We start from the raw sequence: 13,735 nt of genomic DNA, 5'->3' as shown, positions 1-13,735 counted from the left end.
AATTAGATGACATGACTAAAATAATTATCAGTTTGATGCAACTATGTTTCCTGATGACAATGTAATGGTAATTCATGTTGGAGTGTGTTGGACCTGTCAGCCCTTTGGGTGGTCCCTCCTCATCATTATTTATTTTGTCCCACTTTTGCCTCAAACCCTGTTTGAATTTTTCCTTTTTGGGAACCACCAGACTTTTTCGTGTTGCTGCAGATTCAGGGAGCCATTTTATCTACCCCTGAAACTTCTGCCTGAGGGCCTGGAGCACAAAATGGTGGCCACCTGTGACATCACCAGCATCCACTGGAACATACCAGCACCTTCCAGAACATTCCAGGAGATTCCAGAACCCTGTGACCGTTGGAGGCGGTTTAGAATGTTGGGAGGTTAAGACAGAGTGTTGGCAGTTGGAGCTGGCAGTTGGCACCTGACTGGTGAAGAGAGAGGAGCACAACAGTGAAGGAGGAAGGAGTGAAGCAGCAGGGGTGGAAACTTGTGCCTGGAGTGGGGTCCATAAACCCACCCTTGATACTTGTCCCTACTGATGGATCCCAGCCTATAGCCCTGTGTGGGAAGAAGACAGAAAAACTCATCCTAAGGACCTGAACAGCAGGAACAGGCCTTAGAAGCAGAAAGCAGCAAGATCCTGACCTGGAAACTGGTTTCCCTGGAGTCCGGCGTCGAGTAGCCTAAGACCTGGAGCCCGAGGTGGAGAAGCGGCGCTGACTGAAGAAGCAGACGTCGGACCCGGAGCCGCCTGAGGTCGTGAGAGGGCGCCGACGGAGGTCGTGAGGAATTCCAGAGGTCGAGGAGGAAGTGAACCGAGGTCGAGCGAGCGGCGTCATCGGAGGAGTGAAGTCCGCCCTCCGGAGTCGTCGGAGACCGAGGTAGAGGTGAACCGGAGGTCGGGAGTGAGGATCGCACTCCGGAGTCGCCCGGAACCTGAGAGGAGGAGCACCGGAGGTCGGGGGTGAGGATCGCACCCCGGAGTCGCCGGAAGTCGACATCGAGGCCAGGCCGGCCGACGTCATCGGAGCCGAGAGCGCCATCGGACCGGAGCCGCCCGAAGTCGACACCGAGTAGAGACTGCCCGACGCCGTCGAATCGGAGGTCGAGATTGAACCGAGGCCGCCGACATCGGACCGGAACCGCCTACCGGCGTCGTCAAAGAACTGACATTGTGCCGAGGCCGCCGAGACCGAACCGGAACCGCCTCACGGCGTCGACACGACTCCAGCGGCGTCGGAACATCAGAAAAAGGGCAGTAAGTGGAGTAGAGGGCGCCTAAGGCCCTGTGGAGACCTGAGAGACTGCTCTAAGGGGCTAGGGAGGTGCTGAAACCAACCTGACTGTGCCTGGGGTGAACTGGGACTAACCTAGAGAGGTTTTGTGGAGAGAGACAGCCAGGGCACTGGTATTCCCCCCCTTTGATCTACCTCAGTTTAGGCCTCAGCCTTGTCTCAGCCAGGGAGTAGCCCTCCTCAAGCCTTCCACAACCCTACAAGCTGTGCCGGGGCCAAATCAGCCCTTAGGAATTGAAATGTCAACTGATTACATGAGTGTTGCTGTATACTTTTAATTATTTATTGGGGGTACTGTATTTATTGAGTTTTTACCTATTTATTGCTTCACTATATTTATAGGTCCACAGGACTTGATGGTGTACAATATTTATTGGTACAGTATTTATTGCCTCAGAATATTTAATTGCCTGTATTACCTGCACTGATATTTATGTCCCTTGTATTTATGATCACCCCTATTTATTGAATCTTCAGATAATATTTATTTAACCTGCACTATTTAAAATTGTATATTGTGATTGACCTATTTATTTTTCCAATCAGCAACTAAGAGAAAAAGATAAAGAAGAATATTTTCATAATTTTTACGGTGTAGAGTCGTTTTTGGAACGGATGCACGCATGGTTATTGTATGGGTATATTGTATGCTTAGCACGGTGCCTGTTTCCTGACCACTCGAGCCAAGCTACCACAGTGTGTTCGGGGAGTCCACCACCACCCTGCGGAGTGGGAGTGGGCTGTTTCCAACATAAATTGGTGTTCAGCGGTGGGATTGAGCTGTGCCTACGTATACTCAACAATAACTGTGGGTAGTCCATAGGCCTACACCGGGAGTTTTCTCAAAAGCGGCCTTCCTAATTGTGGGTTTTTGTTTTTTCCAAATTTACTCTGGTGGTGGGAGGAGGTATTATTAAAGGTACCCCCCTGCATTGTTACTGCACAAAACCTGTCCTCTAACCTGAGTGGGCAAGATGGAGTTTGTACTAGAAAATCTAGAAACCTACACTGTGGCCCAACTCAGGGAGTTTTGCCAGCGGGAGGGGGTGTACTGTCCCCCAGGAGCAAAGAAGGGTGCACTCCAAACCAGCTTAAGGGCTTGGGGGGAGGCACGCCGAGAAAGCAAGGCTGAGGAGGAAGACAGGGATGGAGAGCCTGACCCTGAGGGGGCTGAGATGTACCAACCTGAGGTGGGGAACCTGTCAGCAGGGCCCAGAACCATTTCTAGGAAGGGCAGCAGTGCCTCTAGCGGTGGCTTGTCTGAAGTGGAGCTAACGGACCGGAGGGAGAAAAGACAGCTCACATGGGACTTAGCAAGGCTGGAAAAGGAAAAGGAGGAGCAGAGGATGGCCCACGAATTGCGACTGAAAGAAATAGATCTTCAGATCTTGAGAATCGGGGCACAACCTGTTCCTAATGGTGGCAGCCAAACCCAAGAGATCACCAGGGAATCCAAACCTTACCTGCCAAAGGACATAGTGGCTAGCTATGGAGTGGGCGACGATATCGCCAAGTGGCTAGCGGCCTATGAGGTCTCACTGAGGGCCCATGGGGTTCCGGAGAAGTACTGGGGAGGGGGATTGTATAAGTACATGCCTCCAGCTGGTAGGGATGCTTTATTGGCCCTCGAGGAGGATGAGCAGACCCACTACCCCACCATGAAACTGGCGCTCATCAGAAAGTTTGGACTAACACCTGAAAAGTACAGACAGAAGTTCAGGGGTAGTCACAAGCTGGGCACGCAGAATTGGGTGGACTTCCTGGACTATGCGAAGAAGGCAATGGAAGGTTGGATTCAGGGCAGTGAAGTGAGGAACTACGAGGAGTTGTTTGACCTAGTACTGAAGGAACACCTGCTCGAGAAATGTTTCCCTGAACTGCGGCAACACCTGGTGGATAGCAAGCTGACCAGTCCCCGGAAGCTTGCTGAGGAGGCGGACATTTGGGCTAGTACCCGGGTGTCCACAAGGGGGACTGGAGGGGATACTCAAAAGGCCGGACAGGGCGCCCCCCAGAAGAAAGAGGGAGGGGAAAAGAAAAAGGAGTTCTCCAAAGGCCCCCAAAATAACTTCCAAGGGAAGGGAACAGGATTCACCTCTAAGGCTAACCCGCCCAGAAACCCTAATCCTGGCCAGAGTCAGCAGCCAAGGGTTGTCCATTGCTACGAGTGCGGTGGCGTTGGACACTATAAAGGAGATCCGAAGTGCCAGAAACGACCACCCCCTCCCACAGGAGGAAAGACCCCCGGAGTAGCTAGTGCAGTGCTCGGGGAGGAGATGCCCTTAACTAAGGGAAGGGAGTGGGCGGGTGTCACTTTAGTGTCCCTGGGAGAACGGGAGATGGTTCCTAAGATCCAGGTGCCCGCAAATACCGCAAAGTATGGGCAATGGGTCACCATCAACGGCCAAAGAGGGGAGGCTCTGAGAGACACAGGAGCCAGTATGACTATGGTGCGTAGCCAACTGGTGTCTCCAGAGCAGGTAATTCCCGATGTACTCCACCCAGCCGCGATGGCTGACGGCAGAACAGGCCACTATCCCGTGGCCGAGGTTCCCTTTGAATGGGGGGGGGTTGCAGGTTCACTTCGAGTTGCCGTAAGCCCTGCCGTGCCAGTCGATTGTCTGCTGGGGAATGACATGGAGCACAACGCTTGGAAAGAGGTGGAATACCGGACTCACACCGAGATGCTGGGTACACCTGACTGGGCCTGTGTTAGCACAAGGTCCACGACTACCCGAAGAGGGAGTTCATTCCGGCTGGAGCCTGGAACAAAGGCCCAGCCAGCTGCCAGTCAAGGGAAGAACCGAGGACAGGAGGAGCCTGCCTCGGCGTCCCCACCCCGTAGGACGGATAGGCCACCGGAGGTGGTGGACCAGGAGTCTGCGGTGGGGGACGTTACCAACCTGGAGGACCTACCCATCCCGGCCGAGTGGCACGTGGAGGGAGGCCCGTCCAGGGAGGAATTCTGCCAGGGCCAAAGGGAGTGCCCTACCCTTGAGGGGCTGAGGCGACAGGCCAAAGCCCAGGCAGCAGGGAACGTTGAAGGGAACTACAGTGTTTACTGGGAGGATGGCCTCCTCTACAGTGAACCCAAGGCACCCCTACATGGATCGTCACGAGCCTTGGTAGTTCCTCAACGTTATCGAGCCTTCCTTCTGGAGTTGGCTCACGAGATACCATTGGCAGGACACCTGGGGCAAGACAAGACCTTCGCCCGTCTTGTCCCACACTTTTATTGGCCTCAGATGAAAGTGTCGTCCGATACCTACTGCCGGACATGTGTGTCTTGCCAAGCCAGTGGGAAAACAGGGGTGAAGCTGAAAGCTCCCCTGGAACCACTTCCTGTCGTTAGCACCCCCTTTGAAAGGGTGGGCATCGACATTGTGGGTCCATTAGATCCGCCGACTACAGCTGGTCACAGGTTTATCCTGGTCCTGGTGGATCATGCCACACGGTACCCAGAGGCAATACCTCTGAGGACCATAACAGCACCTGTTGTGGCTAGGGCCCTGATGGGAATCTTTACCCGAGTGGGTTTTCCCAAGGAAGTTGTGTCCGACAGGGGGACCAACTTCATGTCAGCGTACATGCGGGCGATGTGGAAGGAGTGTGGAGTGACCTACCGGTTCACAACTCCTTACCACCCCCAGACAAATGGTCTGGTGGAGAGGTTTAACAAAACCTTGAAGGGCATGATCAGAAGTCTGCCTGAAAGCCTGCGGAGGAAATGGGACGTCCTCCTACCCTGTTTACTTTTTTCCTACAGGGAAGTGCCACAGAAGGGAGTGGGCTTCAGCCCCTTCGAGCTTCTGTATGGGCACCCTGTACGTGGACCTCTCAACCTGGTGAGAGACGGATGGGAAAGAACTCCCAGAAAGCTTCCCCAGGATGTGGTGAGCTACATGCTGGCCTTCCGGAGCCAAATGGCTAAGTTGTGGAAGCAAGCTTCTGACAACTTGGAAGCCAGCCAAGCAGTGATGAAGGCGTGGTATGACCACAACGCTCACCCGGTGGAGTTGGAGCCTGGCCAGAAGGTGTGGGTGATCGAACCAGGAGAGCTTAGTGCCCTCCAGGATCGCTGGTCAGGACCCTTTGAGGTGTTGGAGAAGAAGGGTAAGGCTACCTACTTGGTGGACCTGAAGACCCCTCGTCAGCCCCTGCGGGTGCTGCATGCCAACCGCCTCAAACCCCACCACGAGAGGCCCGAAGTCATCTTGATGATGGTGACTGACGGAGGAGAGGACGTGGAAAGCGAGCCTCTCCCTGATCTGTTTGCGTCTCAAGAGAAGGATGGGTCGGTGGAGGGAGTGATTCTCTCCCCATCTCTAACTCCTGAACAGCAGGAGGACTGTCGCCAGGTCCTGGGGCAGTACTCCTCGTTGTTCTCCCTTGTCCCGGGTAGGACTCACCTGTGCGTCCATGACGTGGACACAGGAGACAGCCCACCTGTGAAGTCCAAGATCTACCGGATGTCAGACAAGGTGAAGGCCAGCATTCATAGTGAAGTCACTAAGATGCTGGAGCTAGGAGTGATTGAACCTTCTAGCAGCCCCTGGTCTAGTCCGGTGGTGTTAGTACCGAAAGCTGCACCACCGGGTGCCCAACCAGAACTGAGGTTCTGTGTGGACTACCGGGGACTGAATTCAGTGACAAAAACGGATGCTCATCCGATCCCTAGGGCGGATGAATTGATTGACCGGCTGGGAGCTGCCCAATATCTAAGTACCTTTGACCTTACTTCAGGGTACTGGCAGATCTCGTTGACTGATGGAGCAAGGGAAAGGTCAGCCTTCTCCACGCCCAATGGCCACTACCAGTTCTGTGTGATGCCCTTTGGGCTCAAGAACGCACCTGCCACGTTTCAGCGCCTGGTAAACCAGATCCTCACCGGAATGGAGAGTTTCTCTGCTGCTTATCTGGATGACATAGCCGTCTTCAGTAACAGCTGGGAGGATCACTTGCGTCACCTGCAAGCTGTTCTCCAGGCCCTGAGACAAGCTGGATTGACGATCAAGGCCAGCAAGTGCCAGATCGGGCAGGGGTCGGTAGTGTACCTTGGACACTTGGTGGGTAGAGGAGCGGTGCAACCCCTCCAGGCGAAGATCGAGGCCATCATGGCCTGGGAACCCCCCAAGACACAGACTGAGGTCCGAGCATTTTTGGGCCTCACGGGATACTACCGCCGCTTCGTGAAGGGGTACGGTACCATCGTAGCCCCCCTCACGGAGCTCACGTCCAAGAAACAACCTCGACGGGTAGTCTGGACGGAGGCTTGTCAGCAAGCCTTTGAGAGATTGAAGAAAGCCATGTGCGAGGCCCCGGTCTTAAGGGCCCCAGACTTTTCCAAGGAGTTCATTGTCCAGACAGATGCATCAGAACATGGCATTGGGGCAGTGTTATCGCAACTCAACGAAGAGGGTCTGGATCAACCCGTGGTCTTCCTATCCCGGAGACTACTTCCCAGGGAACAGAAGTGGAGTGCAATAGAGCGTGAAGCCTTTGCAGTGGTATGGGCTCTGAAGAAGTTGCGGCCATACCTGTTTGGCTCGCACTTCCTAGTTCAGACCGACCACAGACCCCTTCGTTGGCTGATGCAAATGAAGGGGGAGAATCCCAAGTTGTTGAGGTGGTCTATTTCCCTACAGGGGATGGACTTTCAGGTGGAACATCGGCCTGGAGTGGACCACGCCAATGCAGACGGTCTCTCAAGGTATTTCCGCCTTAGTGATGAGAACTCCCAAGGGGTTGGGTAGCTCCCCCCACTTTCAGCTGGGGGGGACGCGTGTTGGACCTGTCAGCCCTTTGGGTGGTCCCTCCTCATCATTATTTATTTTGTCCCACTTTTGCCTCAAACCCTGTTTGAATTTTTCCTTTTTGGGAACCACCAGACTTTTTCGTGTTGCTGCAGATTCAGGGAGCCATTTTATCTACCCCTGAAACTTCTGCCTGAGGGCCTGGAGCACAAAATGGTGGCCACCTGTGACATCACCAGCATCCACTGGAACATACCAGCACCTTCCAGAACATTCCAGGAGATTCCAGAACCCTGTGACCGTTGGAGGCGGTTTAGAATGTTGGGAGGTTAAGACAGAGTGTTGGCAGTTGGAGCTGGCAGTTGGCACCTGACTGGTGAAGAGAGAGGAGCACAACAGTGAAGGAGGAAGGAGTGAAGCAGCAGGGGTGGAAACTTGTGCCTGGAGTGGGGTCCATAAACCCACCCTTGATACTTGTCCCTACTGATGGATCCCAGCCTATAGCCCTGTGTGGGAAGAAGACAGAAAAACTCATCCTAAGGACCTGAACAGCAGGAACAGGCCTTAGAAGCAGAAAGCAGCAAGATCCTGACCTGGAAACTGGTTTCCCTGGAGTCCGGCGTCGAGTAGCCTAAGACCTGGAGCCCGAGGTGGAGAAGCGGCGCTGACTGAAGAAGCAGACGTCGGACCCGGAGCCGCCTGAGGTCGTGAGAGGGCGCCGACGGAGGTCGTGAGGAATTCCAGAGGTCGAGGAGGAAGTGAACCGAGGTCGAGCGAGCGGCGTCATCGGAGGAGTGAAGTCCGCCCTCCGGAGTCGTCGGAGACCGAGGTAGAGGTGAACCGGAGGTCGGGAGTGAGGATCGCACTCCGGAGTCGCCCGGAACCTGAGAGGAGGAGCACCGGAGGTCGGGGGTGAGGATCGCACCCCGGAGTCGCCGGAAGTCGACATCGAGGCCAGGCCGGCCGACGTCATCGGAGCCGAGAGCGCCATCGGACCGGAGCCGCCCGAAGTCGACACCGAGTAGAGACTGCCCGACGCCGTCGAATCGGAGGTCGAGATTGAACCGAGGCCGCCGACATCGGACCGGAACCGCCTACCGGCGTCGTCAAAGAACTGACATTGTGCCGAGGCCGCCGAGACCGAACCGGAACCGCCTCACGGCGTCGACACGACTCCAGCGGCGTCGGAACATCAGAAAAAGGGCAGTAAGTGGCGTAGAGGGCGCCTAAGGCCCTGTGGAGACCTGAGAGACTGCTCTAAGGGGCTAGGGAGGTGCTGAAACCAACCTGACTGTGCCTGGGGTGAACTGGGACTAACCTAGAGAGGTGGTGTGGAGAGAGACAGCCAGGGCACTGGTATTCCCCCCCTTTGATCTACCTCAGTTTAGGCCTCAGCCTTGTCTCAGCCAGGGAGTAGCCCCCCTCAAGCCTTCCACAACCCTACAAGCTGTGCCGGGGCCAAATCAGCCCTTAGGAATTGAAATGTCAACTGATTACATGAGTGTTGCTGTATACTTTTAATTATTTATTGGGGGTACTGTATTTATTGAGTTTTTACCTATTTATTGCTTCACTATATTTATAGGTCCACAGGACTTGATGGTGTACAATATTTATTGGTACAGTATTTATTGCCTCAGAATATTTAATTGCCTGTATTACCTGCACTGATATTTATGTCCCTTGTATTTATGATCACCCCTATTTATTGAATCTTCAGATAATATTTATTTAACCTGCACTATTTAAAATTGTATATTGTGATTGACCTATTTATTTTTCCAACCAGCAACTAAGAGAAAAAGATAAAGAAGAATATTTTCATAATTTTTACGGTGTAGAGTCGTTTTTGGAACGGATGCACGCATGGTTATTGTATGGGTATATTGTATGCTTAGCACGGTGCCTGTTTCCTGACCACTCGAGCCAAGCTACCACAGTGTGTTCGGGGAGTCCACCACCACCCTGCGGAGTGGGAGTGGGCTGTTTCCAACAGAGTGACACACATAAGCATATTCTTTTACCAAATGTACAGGCTTCTTAATGTAAATCAGAAGTATTACATTTTTGAATCGCCTGTGAAAGATAAACTTTTTTGTTCTGTAAATGGTCACTTGTGAAAGATAAACTTTTTGTTGTTTGATACCGATACCTAGGGACACTGGTGAATGGGCAGCTTACTTCACGCCACTTACTGAATTCAATAGAGATGATGCACAGAAATGCATGAATTGGCTCAAGCACGTTAACAAAAAATATGTGAGTATTTTTTAGGCAAATCTCCAGACAAAAGTAGATTACTAAAGTAATTACCAATCTATGCTGAGGTGTAACAGTATAGTTGTTGATTTAAAAAAAAAAAAAAAGGAGCATTAAGAAAACCTGACTTCTGCATAACTGTGAACGTCTTCAGAAAACATGCACAGTAGACATTACAAAGGTGTGCTCGGTATGTGCTTTCCCACCCTGACTCAACATAGATCAAACCGGAAGTATGTTCCCATAGGTAGTGTAAAGCTCTCATTTTCCTAATATGTCAAGCTTCATTATCGGGCGCAACCAGCAGCACTGGAAAACAGGATGCATTAGAGTGTCGGTGGCTGGTGCCACTCCTTAACTTGCACTCTCCCTTAGCTAAAGTGTCTGCTAAAATCTATGTGAACCTAACAACTAATTACGTTTATGTGAATTAAAGCTAGTAGTTTGAGGACGTGGCCAAGGAGGCTAACATGGTGGACGCACCTTAACGTCTCGCCAAGCCTAACCCTCGAGATTTGAAAGTAATCCAGACCACTAGCTGTCATTGTAGATCTGGACCACAGGGCACATCCTGGGGGAACAATGAAGCAGTTCTCTGGGTGCCCTCCCGGAGCCTCTGACCCGGGGACTTGGCGGGGACTGCGCCTTGGCCGAGGCCTGCACAGCCGCATGGCATGAAGGAGCAGGTCACAGCAGGCCCACTTTCTGACTTGGCGTTGCCTGCGGGGAGCTCCCCGGAGCAGCAGAGACCCGGGGAAGTCACCTCGTGGCAGACCAGACCAGCGAGGGCCACTGTGACAGTTGCGGTTTGTGGCTGTGAGTCCCCTCCCGCCCGGCTCCTGATGTGAAGGCCCTCGTGGGCCCTGGTGGGCTCTGGTGCTGGTGCTTCGGCCACCGTGGTGAGGACTGGAGTGATCCTGAGGCAGCCCCTGAGGTGGTAGCGGCCAAAGCCGGCCAAGGCCCCAGGGAGTGAACCATACCCACCCGAGCCGGCAGACGTCTGAGGAGTCTCTCTCCCTCCCTCACTCCTACCTGGTAGGCCGGTGGTGGACCATGCCCGTGTGGAGCACCAGTCAAGCTGGGGTGGCAAGGCTCCTGTGGAGAGCGACAAACCGGACGGGGCTCTACTGTGCTGGTGCGGGTCGGAGATGCCCGCCCGGGGTCCAGCTTTCAGGGCGGGCCCCCCCACTTGATCTGCCCACTTGCTGGGGACAGCTGGAGGTCTCTGGGCCTCGGACCGGCTTTGGCTGGACTGAGCTCCTCGCATCAACCAACCTGCTGGCTGGAGGCCCCAGCCTTGACTTCTGGGCCTGGACTTTCCTCTCCTGCTCTGGCGGTGTCACTGGCTGCATTGGGCCTAGACTGGAGACGCAGCGGCAGGAAAGAAGTAGCCTCATGCAGGAGGAGCTGCATCTCAGGGAGAGGCACGTACTGGTGGCCCATCTGCTGTGGAGACCCCCCCTTCTCTTCCCACCAGCGCCGACCGCCTGTGCCCTGCTGAGGTGGGACTCCGAGTCCTAAGCCTGATGGGGAACCTCGACTTTTGAGCTGACCAGCGACCCGGTACCTGCTCCACCACCACTCAATCCAGGGGATGCCCTTGGGACATCAAGGGCCTTGTGGTTCCCTGAGGACGGAAGCCATGGCTCTGCCCCCTGCCCTGCTGTTGGCTGGAGCCTTGTGTGAGAGACCTCAGACCCTGCATTATCCACTTTGCCAGCCCATTGCCAAGCTGCTCCCGGTGCCCCTTCCATCTCGATGGCCCAAGATAACTGATTGGGTCCTTGGAGATCACCTTCGGACTGATGGGAGACCTGCCTCACTGACTCTGGCTCCACCCTGGGTGACTAGGCTGATGGCTTGGACTCCTGGGACCTGTGCCCCATCCCACACTTACCTCCAGCATGGCTGTCGGTGGCCCAAGCGTGACTCACCCCGACACTGAGCTTCCAGCCTGGTCAGGTCACTCCCCACCAGAATTAGCAAGGACAGGTCAGTTCGTTCGGCTCCCACACAGACACATATGCAAACGGATCAATTTACCGCGGCTCCATCGTGGGCACCTCAGACCGGCCAGAGGGTGACGAACCCGACCCCTCGAATCCAGACCTTACCACGATTCTGCAGGCAATTCAAACTTCGCAGTCAGTGGTGAAGAACAAGATAGCAGAGGTTCAAATGGACGTGGCCCTTCTGCGCCATGACCTCCGTAGCACACAGCCAGACTGACAGATGCTGAATCCCGGATCTACTTCACTGGAGATGACATCTCCAATCTTAAAAAACAAGTATCCACTCTACTCACAAGAATGGCGGATCTCCACAGGCGTGGGGAGGATGACAAAACCTGTTCCCAGCGCAACAACTTCAGCCTGTTTGGAGTCCCGGAGCATGTGGAGGGAAACGGCCCCAGACAAGTGGTGGACTGGGTGGAGAGTTGGATAAAATCCTGGATACTGACTGACCGTCTATCTTCATGGATCGCCACTGAAAGGGCACATCGGGCCCTGATCCCCAGGCAGCCACCAGGGGCCCCACCTCGGCCCATCATCACCTGAATCCTTAACTTTTGGGACAGGGACGCCGTCCTTCAAGAAGCCTGACAACAAGCAGACCTTTGCTTCAGAGATGCCAAAGTACTTCTCTTCCCGGATTATACCTGTGAGGTCCAGCAGCAGCGTTGCTTCAACGCGGAGGTCAAGCAGAAGCTGAAAGCAATGGGGCTTCAATATTGACTTCTTTTCACGGAGCGCATTTTGGTTCTCCACCTAAGCAAATCCCATTTCTTCAACACACCTGAAGCCGCCTGGCAATAGCTCACGGAGAAACGCCCGCTACATGGCCCTGTTGTTTCCCCCTTCTGGCACCGAGAAGCACCCGGTGACTTGAGGACGCAGACTTTACCCAAACCACGTAGACAACGCAACCGATCATGTAGAGGGCGCAGCAGAGGGCGATCACTGTCACCTATGGGGTCCCCCTGGGACACCACTCCCCTGTCCTCCTGGCAAGCATCAAACACCGCATCAGGAGGTGAAGAAGACAAACTAACGGCTAAGGAGCGGGGAACCTCACGGCTGGACTTGGCCGCCCCCATTCTGATTCCCATCTGATCCGCAGCCCCATCATTGAGTAGCTAGCCTGCTGTGCTCCTACTTGCCCTAATAGAAACTCCGCCTTTCCATGTTTGCACTGGCACTGCGACATTGAGGAGGCCAAGAAACTGTGTATGTGTTCACTCCCAGGACCTCGACCCATCTGAGGGGGAGGGCCGCTGGCGGATGCAGACACTGCAATGCTCCGAAGGGAGACAGCTTCGTCCTAGTCGCGTGTCTCCAGACCTGGCTGCCGATCCCGGGATGCCTGCAGCATGCCAGGGGTGAAAACTGTATCCCAATTATGACACTTCTCCTAGCTTTCCACCGTCTCAACTGCCCTTACACCATGGGGCTGTGCTGACTCCTATGGGCCACGCAGGCCCGCCTGATGGCTAAACAGCCTCCAGTTGTCCGCTTTACAGTAACTCTGGTCGAACTTTCAAGATTTTGTACGTGAAGTCAGGGCTGCTCATATACAATATACCATATTTACAAGCCCCTATCGCCACCATAACATCACTTTTAGTGACGTTGTGATGGCAATAGGAGCTTCACCTTATTTACAAGGCAGTTTTAAGCCACTTAAGGTGGCTCAATGCTGCCTTGTAAATAAGGCCCCCTTTCTTGCTATACTTAGTGTGAAAGGGGCGGGCAGTGGGTGTTGTGGTGGTTGTTCCACCGCAACACCCATTGATTTTGACACGGCCCCCTATTTACAAGAGCAGCGTAAATAGGGGGCAGCACCAAAATTAGGACCAGGGTATACCTGGTCTTAAACAGGTGAAACAAGGAGCAATCAATCAGAACATTTGTAAAGCGCACTACTTACCCGTGAGGGTCTTCGTTTTTTCTGTTTCCATGTGTGCTGCCTTGGGCAGCACACATAGAAACAGAAAAACGCCAATGATTGTTTATGTGCAGGAAGGTCCCCCTTCCTGCACATAAACAATCATTTAAAAAAATGCTGTTTTGCAATTTCTATGTTTGCTGCATTAACCAGCAGACATAGAAGTTACAAAACAGCATTTCAAGATTGTTTATGTGCAGGAAGGGGGACCTTCCTGCAAATAAACAATCTTCCCCTCAACACAGGCACCCTTGTGCAAGGGTGCCTGTGTTGGAACTAGGCAGCTAAATTTAGTGACAGTGCAGGGGGAAACGCAGGGCTGCACCATATTCTGGTAAAAATGGTGCAGCCCTGCATTTCTAAAGTAACAAAGCGTGTTGTTAGACTTCTTGGCTTAACGACACGCTTCGCCACTTTCTTGTAAATATGCCCTATAGAATGTTATTAAGTATATTGGTTTTTAGTGTATACATTTTCTAC

Source organism: Triturus cristatus, chromosome 11 (assembly GCF_964204655.1).
Source record: "Triturus cristatus chromosome 11, aTriCri1.1, whole genome shotgun sequence".
NCBI classification, from domain to species: domain Eukaryota; kingdom Metazoa; phylum Chordata; class Amphibia; order Caudata; family Salamandridae; genus Triturus; species Triturus cristatus.
The sequence above is the reverse complement of the archived record's forward strand: the minus strand, read 5'-3'. Positions refer to the sequence as shown.